General features: G+C 48.4%; 1 long non-coding RNA gene across 1 annotated transcript; it reads right to left on the bottom strand.

Annotated features, from left to right (window-relative positions):
* Window positions 1-5,937: 5,937 nt before the first annotated feature.
* Window positions 5,938-11,570, bottom strand: LOC149524623 (uncharacterized). Its single transcript, XR_012902474.2, has 2 exons — window positions 11,464-11,570; window positions 5,938-6,227 (listed from the first exon to the last, which is right to left on the bottom strand). It is a non-coding gene; the product is annotated as an uncharacterized LOC149524623 (long non-coding RNA).
* Between the last annotated feature and the right edge of the window lie 260 nt (window positions 11,571-11,830).

Below are 11,830 nucleotides of genomic sequence, written 5' to 3'. Positions count from 1 at the left end.
CTTGCATTCCGTGCATGCCTCTCACACCTGGCCACTGAGCTCCCTTCACCAGCCAAGTGTGAGAGAAATGCATAGAATGCTAGCACTTTCCCCTCACTCTCTTAGCGTATGGGGACCAGGATGAAAAGCTTGCTGCGTCCCGGAACGCACGGCTGCTGGCCCCGCTACGTGCCTGAAATGGAGTCCTTGTTTAAATGGTCTGGGGCTTCCACCGGCCCAGTTTGCCCCATCCCATTGGCAGGCCTGCAGAGTTGTGAGCCTTAGTCTCAGAAATGGAATGAGCTGTTTAGCTGAAGTCTCCCGGAAAATCTCAGTCTGAGGCAAACACCTTCCATGGAAAATTTCAACCCAAATGGTTAAATTTTGTCAAGCTATAAGCAACAGAAAACTGGGCCTTATAATGAGAAATGTTGGCAAGGTTAATAGTTAGGTGGCACTACCAACCCTGCTGGCAATCACCAAAAGTTGGTAAAAGAATCAAAGACACACATGTGAATATAAAGATAGAGACGTAGTTTAAAGAAACTAAACTGCGCTTATGGAAAAAGTACTTCCAAGATCCCCTAAGCCTGTAGGCCTTGTCCAGAATGAAGCACATAAGCACATGAGAATGGCCATACTGGGTCAGACCAAAGGTCCATCTTGCCCAATATCCTGTCTTCCAGAAACAGAGTGTGAAAGGAATCTATTGTCATTCTTCTATCTTACTAAGGCTTTTCTTCAGTTCTCCCAAATGCTTCTCTTCTGCATCTCACTGTACTGACCACTGGTTTAGTGTTTATTTTTCTCCATTGGCTAACTATCTCTGTCCATCTACCTCAGAATGGTTGCAGCCCATCAGAAATTTCCAAAGGCGAAGTCTTCTCTCTGGTTGATCATTTCCTTCAAAAGCTGCTTCTGCATTCACTTATAATCACAGGAGCTTGTTCCATCTGGATTATAAGTGTGTATCCAGCATCTTTGTTTCCTCTGACTCGCCCATAATTCCATTGCTATTTATGTATTTCTTCTGAGAAGACTATATTTAATAGTCACCCCCCCATAAATATTCATGTATTGATTCCTGCAGCCTGAAAACTGTCTGAAGCAAATTGATGTTGGGGGAGCTGCTGTCACTAACACGGAGAAATGGAAATGTGAGCACTGCAGTTTAGATTTCAGAAAGCCTGACACAGCTCTCTGGTAGGCTCCTGGGGGTGAAATTAATTCCTGTCGCCATGGTGATGGGCTGGGAGGGGATCAGAAATTCCCTTAGTCACTAATGGCTAACGGGCAACATTAGCACTAGCCCAGAGTAAAGAGCAGCACAAAGTTATGCTGCCCTAGGAGAAATACCCGGGCCAAGCTGAGTCCAAGTCTCTATTCATTCCCTGCTTCACACATGCAAAAGTAACTAACGACAAGCAGGTACTCATTATCACCTGTTTCACCTGTATGCTGGCTCAGCTGTGCTTTCTGGCACGGTCGAGGAGTTCTCTTCTTCTCCTCTTTCCCCACCCACCTCTGTAGGATGGAAATTAGCAGCCCCAGAACTTCTTTTCCCTCCCCTGTGCTGAGATCAGCAATATGGGTAGCTTGTGTCTGGAATAAAAGGGCACGTTACATCCTCTTATCCCTCTAAGGCCTGGTCTGTATTAGATCAGAAAGCTCAGCTTACGGTACACAGTTTAAGGTATCTTTAGCCAAGCCTTGGCGGTGTCCACACAGAGGGAGACCATCGGCTTCCCTTACTCCTCACAAAAGGAGGAGTACTGGACGCTGGCAGAGGCTGCCCTCAGCTTTGAATGTATGGGTCTATACCAGACCCGCTAAATTGAATGCTAGAAGATCGACCTCTAGAGCCTCAATCCACCTAAATGGGCTCAAGGTGGCTCATGACAGTTCCCTCTAAAATTCAACTGAGGCATTAAAGCATCGTCAGTTCTTGTGAGATCCCAAAGGGCTATTATACGTCAGGACTTGGGCTTCGGTCATTTAAAGTTCATGCAGGTTACAGGTATTTGATGGAGTGTCCCATGCATTCTCTGCCCTTGCTAGAGACCCTGTTGTCTGGGCACAGCCTACCTTATGGAGAGAGTGGTCCTTTAAGAAGCAAAGAGTATTGAAGTTTAGGATGGACATTAGGAAAAACTTCCTAACTGTCAGGGTGGTTAAACACTGGAATAAATTACCTAGGGAGGTTGTGGTATCTCCATCACTGGAGATATTTAAGAGCAGGTTAGACAGACACCTGTCAGGGATGATCTAGATGGTGCTTGGGCCGGCTGTTAGGGCAGAGGACTGGACTCGATGACCTCTCGAGGTTCCTTCCAGTTCTATGATTCCATGAGTTTGCACCTCCACGGGTTGCTGAGAAGGCCTCCCAGGTGAGCTGCTGGCAGACCCAGCAAGACTTAGTCACCTTGCTGCTAAAAGGACTGAAAGTAGGCAGAGGCCACTTGTGCCAAATGGACAGGGCTCATCGCTTCTATCAAAGAGCAGCTCTGGATGAAGCCAAGGGAGGAGAGGAAGGATCCTCCCTTCTGCATTCACCCAAAAAAATCAACACCCAGTCAGAGCCTCATTCTGCCTGCACTTTCCATTTAGGTCAATGGAAAACTTTTGGTTTGGTTTGTGGAATACAAGGTCCAAGTACACCATCTTGTGTTAAAAAAAATGGCCAATGATTTTCATTGCAACGTGAGATATGTTAAGGGACCTGATTTCTACAGAATGAAAGCACAGCACTTTCTGAAAATCAAATCCCTTTCAGGTGTGTCTGTCTAGCTGAGCACCTGAAATCACAAGAGATCTTCCGAAAAAACTTCTTCCGAAAAAGACCGTCCATAATGCAAAAGTGCATCGAAAAAGCGATCTGCTTTTTCGAAAGAGAGCGTCCAGACTGAATGGGCACTTTCTTGCATGTAAGCTGTGATTGCTATGGATGAAATGGCCACCAGGGCACCTGGGCTCTTTCCTCTTCTTCTGAAAGAATTCCCTTTTCCTTGTCCACACACACCTTTTTGCAAAAGAGCTCTTTCGCAAAAAGGCTTCTTCCTCATAGAATGAGGATTACCAATGCCAGGAAAACCCCTCTGTTCTTTCAGTTTTCTTGCAGAAGAACACAATTGCTGTTTGGACATTCCTCAACTTTTGTCGGAAAAATGGCTGTTTTTCCAACAAAACTCTGTAGTGTAGACTAACCCTAGGTTATTTCTGAAATCTCAGCCAAATATCAGTAAGATACTCTTGTGCTTAAGTGAATTAGGGTCTGATTTACCTATCTCCCTATGGAATTGTGAGAGAGTTACTGGCTGTGTGGCGTTGTGTTACAAAAGTGTGGTTCCTTTTAGATGGGATGGTTCCAAGTTTCATGAATAACCAGAGAAGTTGCAGAGTGTCTATTTCCTGCCTCTAGGACAGAAGTAAGTTGATTGTACCAGCAGGAGGACAGGCGCTCCCTCTGTACTCTACTTCAATAATAAAACCATGAAACTGGAGTTTCTGCCATTGTTGTTATTCCGAAGACAGTGGAATAGCAGGGCATGGCAGTACTAAACGAGCTATGAGACCATGAAGTCACATAACAGTATTTATAGCACTGCAGTATCTAAGTCTTCCTGCATTTGTTTCTGGCTAGACTCACATATGCCAAGAAAAGGTGTTTTGGCAGGGATTATAGCCTAACTAAAAATAAAAATCACCATCAATCTCTCAAAAAATATTTCCATAGAGATTTCTGTCCAAACATTCTGGATTCAAGAGACCCAATTCATCTGGATAAAGTTTTTGAACTCTGGAAATGTTTAGCATACCCAAAATGAAAGATCCTAACAATATGGCGGTTGTCCATACCCACGTCACACAGCTACTGTTGCAACAAGTAATATGATACAATAGAATCACAGTAACAAATTTAAATTCATATTTTGAAAACATTAATGACACTTTCCCAATACCTTAGTAAGACTGGCCAGACAACAATAATGTGCTTAGTAGCAAACACTGTTTTACCATTTTTCCATGTCAATTTTACTTTAGTTAGTGCTTTGGCTTTTTTAAATCCTACACAAATTCTTTCCCTATTTTTAGTTTCTGCAAAAAAAAAATCTTATCAAAGGGAAGAAAGTACTAATCTCTAATTTTCCATGGGGTATAACTCTGCTCTGGTGTTCTCCCTTGATCTCAGAGGTTTCCTACTGAACGCAAGGACATTTATTTTTTATTTTTTTCATAATCTAATTTAACTTCTGTTGCTAACATCCTTGATTCATTTTCAGCATATCAGAGTAACAAATATGTTTCCCTTCTTTTATAAAGAGCTGTATTACAATCTTTTGAAACATCTAACAGAAACATTATCTCCAGAAAATTCCTTTAATGCCATTTACAAGGCTGACCTTTGAAGAAAAAATAGGCTTGGCTAGTTCTTTATTGCCTTAAAATGATTGTCATTGGCTCCCATCAAAGAAGCCTAGCATCAAAGTAGTCAAAATGCAAATATTTCCTTTGCTCCAGATTCAATAAGGAGCAGCTCTAACCAGTCCATTGTAACTCTCAGATCCAAGCAGACTTGAACTCTTTTTCAAACTGGCTTCCCTGAAAAACCTTCATGTGCAGCTCAGTAGATGAAAATCTACCAGGCAGACTTCAAGCTGTGACTTAATGGTGCGATCATATCACTCATGTGCTGTACTCTTTGTATGAACGTTGAGGGAGTTATCACAAAGAGGGCCACTTCAGTCCTGGAACAAGTGCCCATCCTGCTCCCAGACAACTGGCGATGTGTGTGTTGGGACGACATAGTCAGAGATGAGCCAGTTCTGGCCCTTAAATCTTAACTCTTTCAAATCTGGCAGTGGAAGTGGATTAAAAGACCTGGATATGAACCCAATACTCCAGGTCCTGGGTCAGAGCCCACCTGGGAAGGGGCTTGTCTCCCCCCGGAGGCTGAAATCTCCAGAGAACCACCATTGTAGCCTTTACCAAAGATAAGCTCGTTCTGCCATGTCAGGCTGAACAGCAGCGGGGGCTGTGGTTTTTGAAGTAGGAGGTTCCAAGGTCAAACATAAGAACAGCCACACTGGGTCAGACAAAAGGTCCAGCTAGCCCAACAGTGGCCAATGCCAGATGCCCCAGAGGGAGTGAACAGAACAGATAAGCATCAAGTAATCCCTCTCTTGTCACTCTGACAAACAGAGGCTAGAGACACCATTCCTACCCATCCTGGCAGATAAGTATTGATAGACCTAACCGCCATGAATTTATCTAGTTCTCCTTTCTGCTGTCAAGAAGTCCTAATGAATAACTACTGTGGAGACTAGGGGTGGGCCGAGTTGCTGCCATGGTTTCAGCTGAGAGTCTGTGGCCAATTTATCTATTGCCCTACGCACTGTGGCTGTTAAATAACTTCCCCTCGTGTAAACTTCTACACAAGGTGCAGGACAATGGGGGTAAAGGATGAGGGCAGGATTTAGGTGTGATGGGGAGACAACCTGAGAGGAAAACCTGGTGAGGGTCTGAGACAGTCACTGGCCCCCTGTGGAGCTGCACCTGCTGTAACTTCAGCCAGGTGAGAAATCTCATTGTCTTAGAATTTTTGGCCCAATAGCAGCAGTGGCAGCACCAGGGTGAATGAATTCTCCCTAGAACAAGCTTTTGCAGCCTACCCTTTGCCTTCACATGGTTGGGCTGCCTCACATACAGCAGGGCAATTCCTGTTCCCCTACCAAGCCTGGACAGCCAGGTTCAGGCAAGGTAGGTCTGGCAGGGGGAAGAAGTATCCTCTGCCAGCCAGCAATGCAACTGGGCCTCCATCCACTTGGGCAGGAACCTTTGGCATGAGCTCTGCCAACCTCCCTGGGCCCTGGGTTGCAGCGGTGCCCATAATGTTGGGTTCTACAGTGCACTAGGGTGCTGACCGTCTGCCCTAGAATCATGCCAACCCAACACAGAGGACACACAGGAAGAGGGCATTTATTCTTCCCCCATCCCGGGATGCTTTCCCACTCGTTCTTCCCTTCCCCTCACATTTGCAGCTGCTTTGTTTACTAAGGCATTGCAGTAAAGGGAGGAAGGATGAGAAAAGTCAGATCTGAGAGTGAGGGGGTGGCGGCAGCAGCAACAGCATTGGCTGTTGTCGAAACCTGTGCTGCACTGCAGTCAGCTTAGTGCAGAGGTGTGTTGCCTGCCGGTAGCTGCTCACTGCTCACTGAAGAATGCTCTTCCCCTGCTGCCTGGCTCCACCCCTGTATCGAAATAAGAAATGCTGCTTTGTTTTCTGTGCTGCTCCAAAGTTCTACAATGAACCCAGCCCAGGCAAGGAATAGCTATAAAGTAGGTAAATAGCACCGCTGCCTGTGACTATGATGAAGTCATCCCAGCCCCTGACACTTAATATACCTTGGTCTCCTACAGCAAAAATGGGGGAAATGAACACCAGGAGGAGAGGGTGCTACGACGTCTCCTCTCGGGGGTGGGGGAGATGTCTAGCCAGGGTTGGCCAACTTAAAAACCTCACCAGCTGAGTTGTCTTCTCCCCCGGTCCCCGACACACACACACACACACACACACACACACACACACACACACAGACACACACACACACACACACACACACACACACACACACACACCCCTCTCCTGAGCCAGCTGCACACCCAGGCTGTGTCCAGACTCAGGGTTTTTTTCAGGAAAAGTAGCCTTTTCCCGAAAAAACTTCCCCTGCGTCCAGACTCAAGCCGCGTTCTTTCGAAATAATTTCGAAAGAACGCGGCTTTTCTTTCGATGGCGGTAAACCTCGTTTCACGAGGAAGAACGCCTTCTTTCAAAAGTTCCTCTTTCGAAAGAAGGCGTTCTTCAATGTAAATAGGGCTTCCTCGAAAGAGAGCATCCAGACTCGCTGGGTGCTCTCTTTCGAAAAAGCGGATTGCTCTTTCGAAAGATCCGCCTGCAGTCTAGACGCGATCTTTCGAAAGAGGCTCTTTCGAAAGATGCTTTCGAAAGAGCCTCTTTCGAAAGAAGCCTGCAGTCCAGACATAGCCCCATTGTGGGCATCTCTTGGCCAGTTGCTATTTCTGAGTGGAAGAGTTGGCAAGGGCAGCTTAGACAACTACAACCGGATTCCTCCAAAACTCTTCTTGCAGGTGGCCCACTGAGTGGTTCCACCAGTGAGAGTCAGAAGAGCCCAATGGGCTCAGGCCGAAATATTCCCTCCCGACCCAAGTGCAAGTGTATGTGAGTTTGTTTGAAAGATGGTGTTACCCTCTCCCCTGATTCTTGTTGGCGGGCAGGGGGAGGGAACAATGCATGGATTCCATAGTCCTTTGCACTGTTTGTCTTCAGGGGCACATGCTCAGGGGAGATGTTCGTCAATGTCCCTTATTAGTTTCCTTCTAGGGGGTTCCCAGGGTTGTGAGGAACTTCACCGCTACCTGCCTTTGGCCCGGTGCTTCCCAGGGGGTCAGCTTCCCAATTTCACACAGACAACACAATTTACTGGCCACAGACAACACAATTTACTCTCCAGGGCAACACAGTCTCTGCTCTTCTCTACAGTTTAACAACAGACACACAGCAACCCGCCATACAGCTCCCTGGAGTGTCCAGCCCAGACCTGGGCGATATATGACCCGTGGGCCAGATCTGGCCGGCCAAGCCGGATCCGGCCCGTGGCTCCCCCTGCCAGGACCCTCAGGTTTGTATCTCTCTCTGCTGTGCAGGGAGGGAGAGGCTTCCCGCCCCCAGCCCAATCCTCAGCTCCTATTGGCTGGAAACAGCCATCCAATGGGAGCGGAGAGATTGGCCTGAGTAACAGGGGCAATGCAAGCCTCTTCCCCCATGTTGAGTTGAGAGCCCCATGGAGGGAGGAAGCTGCATTTTCCATTGGGCTGGGGCTGCAGCAGACAGGGAGCCCAGCCTGGCTCGGGGGTACTGCAGCCTGCTGGCCAGGAGACACCTAGGGAAACTCTTCCCAGCCTGTGCCTGCCTCTGGCACCCCAACCCCTCCTACATCCCAACTCCCTCCCCCAGGTCACCATCCAAACCCTCTGCACCCCCCCGGCCCCAGGTCACAACTCCCTCCCAGACCTGTACTCCTTCTAAAACCCTTCCCCCAAGCCAGAATCCTCTCCTGCACCCACACTCCCACCCTGACCCTACATTCCAATCCCCTGACCCAGGTCACAACCCCCTCCTCCACCCAAACACCCTCTCAGACCCCACACCCTCTCCTGCACCATGGTTCTTACTCCATGCACCCTTCTGCACCCAATCTTGACCCCGCACCCTCTACACAGAAAAGTGCGGCGCTTGACCACTAACCAAAATCTTGGAGTGGCCCCCCCCCACCAAAAATTATTGCCCACCCCTGGTCCAGCCCTTAGTCCCCTGGACACTTGCAGGATTCACTGATTTGCATCTCTCAAAGCAGCAGAAAATCACAGCTTACCCATTGCATTTTGGATCACTGCTCTGTTTAACTCATAGGATTTAGCTATGTTGTACAGTGCAAGCTGGTATAGGTTCTTTAACAAAGCACAGAGATGCAAGTGATAGCCGGGAGAAGTACTGGCAGCAGATGGCTACATATTAAACACAACCCTAACACACATTTAGAACCTAGATGTATGTAACTAGACATTTTTATGTCTTTTAGGGCAATGGTGACCCTGAAGTCCTTCTATCCTTTTACAGCCAGGCTAGCATGTGATAGTGATATACATGCAACAGGTCAGGCATATATCCCAACAAACTATTGTCTATATTTGTAAACAGGCTTCTTTCCTGCTGCTTGTTGTTTCTTATAAATTTCCTCTTGAAATTGTGCAATTACTTGATCAGCATCATGCAGGCAAGCATCCTTCGAGAGACATCCCCTGCCCATCAGAAGGCAGAGAAATAAGGATCTGTTACCTCCTGCTGGACAGGAACGCTCCTGGTGACCTGCATTAATCCCAAGTCACTAAGAACATAACTTTTACATAGATAAGTTCTTAAATATTATCTGCACCTACCTTTCCCAAGGACTATGACAACCATTGGGCCACTGGCTCTTAGGAGAGATCTCACATGCCATCCTTTAGTGAATTGATAATCAGTGTGTGTGTGTGTGTGTTTGTGTGTATCACATACCACCCGTTAGTGAATTGTTAATCAGTGAGGCCCCCTATTTTGATATAAGTGTCTACACAGCACTTATTTCGAAATAGCTATTTCAAATTTGGCATTATTCCTCGTGAAATGAGGTTTACCAAATTTGAAATAAGCCCTCTGCTATACTCAGCTTCAGATGTCCCAGGTTCAAATCCACCTGGTGGTGGTTACACATGCATGGAGGCCTGTGGGTACTCTGCTAATCAGCTGGGTGGCCACACAATACCTCAGCTTACAGGGGAACATAAGGGCTCAGATCCTGTCACTGTCTGATTCCCCCAAGGCCATGCAAAGATAGGAGCCTGCTAACATGTAGACCAGGCCTTCCCAGAGACCCTCTCTAGGGCTTGTCATCCCTGGCACCGAGTCCAGGTATCCTAGAGCTAAAAGCATTGTTCTCTAGAGCTTGACCACAAGGATGGTAAATCCCTACTAAGAAGCTGTTTCAGACTTGTGTCTTCTGCATCAGGAACAGCAAGGACAGCGTAACACTCCCAGGGTGTGTCTAAACTACATGGCTCCATCGATGAAGCCATGTAGATTAGGCTGATTGGCAAAGGGAAATGAAGCCGCGATTTAAATAATCACGGCTTCATTTAAATTTAAATGGCTGCCGCGCTGAGCCGACAAACAGCTGATTAGCTGTTTGTCGGCTCAGCGCGCTAGTCTGGATGCTCCCGTGTCGACCTGAAAGCCCTTTATCGACCTCCCTGTTATGCCTCGTAGGATGAAGTTTACCGGGGAGGTCGATAAACGGCTTTCATGTCGGCAGGGGAACATCCAGACTAGCACGCTGAGCCAACAAACAGCTGATCAGCTAGCTGTGTGTTGGCTCAGCGCGGCAGCCATTTAAATTTAAATGAAGCCGCGATTATTTAAATCGCGGCTTCATTTCCCTTTGCCGATCAGCCTAATCTACATGGCTCCATCGATGGAGCCATGTAGTTTAGATGTACCCACTGTGGGTTAGACTTGGATTCAGGGTTTTCCTCGGCTTCACTCACTGCCTCTGGTACCTCACCAGAGGCTATTGCTCTGTGGCCTCCTAGATGAGAGGCAGCTCCGCCACTGGCAGCAGCAAAGAAAGAAAGGTGGCAATACCAGACCATGCCACCCTCCCTTCTGCGCTGCTGCTTGTGGATACCTTGACTTCAGAGCTGGGTGTCCTGCCGGTACCCACCAGTACTCACCACTCTGTCCCACCACTCTGTAGTTGTTCAGCGTGGGAAGCAGGGCTGCTGCCAGCAGTAGCACAGAAGGGTGGCAGTAGCAGACTTTTCTACCCTCCTTCCGTGCTGCTGTGGGTGCAGACTTTCTTTTCTTGGTGCCCGTACTCTCTTGCTGCCCAGATTAAAAGTTAGAGCCACCTCCAGCAGCACAATAGGAAGAGTGGCAATACCAGACCATGCCCCCCTTCATCCTGCCTTGCTGCTGGCAGCTGGGTTGCCATTCAGGCTGGGTGTCTGACCAGTTTCCCCCACCCCAGCCACCTCCTTAGAAAGCAGTGGCAGGGAAGGAAAGGAGACAATATGATGCCATGCCACCCATCCTTCTCCTCCGCTGCGGTGGCGGCACTGCCTTTCCAGCAGCCCACGTTAGAAGATAGAACTGCCACCAGCCGTGGCACAGAAGGAAGGACAGTAATACCATAACATGCCACCCTGCCTTCTGTGCCGCTGCTGGCAGCTGTGCTGCCGTCTGAGCTGGGTGCCTCATCAGAGGCCACTGCTCTGCTCCTACCCAGACCAAAAGGCAGTGCCACCACCAGCAGCAGTGCAGATGGAAGGGGGCAATACCATACAATGCCTCCCTTCCTTCTGTGCTGCCATCTGACCTGGGCACTTCCCCAGAGTCCATTGCTCTACAGCCTCCTAGCTCAGAAGGCAGCATCGTCACCAGCAGCATCACAGAAGGAAAGGTGGCAATCACATACCATGCCACCCTTCCTGCTGCACCGCTGCTGGCAGTGGCATTGACCTCTGAGCTGGGTGTCCTGCCACTACCCACTGCTCTCCGGCCCCTCAGTGTGGAAAGTAGGGCTGCCTCTATCAGCGGTGCGGAAGGAAGGGTGGCAGTAACAGACCATGCCTCCCTTCCTTCTGTGCTGCTGGTAGGAAGGAGTCAAAAGGACAAACCCCCAATGTCTGCAGCGATTCTAAGGAATAAAGTCCCTGGGAGGAAATCAAATCACCTTAACTTAGTGATTTCTATGCCTAGGACTCAGCTGGTACCAGGTGGGTCAGACAGAACAGACGCCAAACAGGCTCCTAAGCAGGTAACACAGAATGGGTGGTAGGGAAGAAGAAAACTCCGACAAGGTTCCTACTCACGCTTGCCTAGAGTAATCCCAATTGTTTATCCATCCCCAGGGAGAGAGCTTGAGCAGGAGCCTTGCTACTGCAGAGCCACAGGAATCTCTGAGGTTTTCCTTGCCCTGTGCCTCTGTCCTGCCTGGCTGTTGTCAGGGCCTCTCTGTGAGGTCACAACTGACACACCACTTTCCCCCCAATAGGCTGAGGTCCTGCAACAGGCCTTTGTGATGTCACTGCCACACCCACTGCTCCCCTGCATGGCCAGTGTCCTGACCCCAGTCTGCCACTTTGGATCTTTGAGTTGGTTGCCCTGGATTGTCCCACTTAATGACAGCTGAGTCTGGGGCCCATGGATAATAAATCCCCAGAGTTTGTCATTAATTAG

Source organism: Pelodiscus sinensis, chromosome 3 (genome assembly GCF_052426305.1).
Source record: "Pelodiscus sinensis isolate ZL-2025 chromosome 3, ASM5242630v1, whole genome shotgun sequence".
NCBI lineage: Eukaryota > Metazoa > Chordata > Testudines > Trionychidae > Pelodiscus > Pelodiscus sinensis.
Note: the sequence above shows the minus strand (reverse complement) of the source record. Positions and strands in the feature narration are given on the sequence as shown.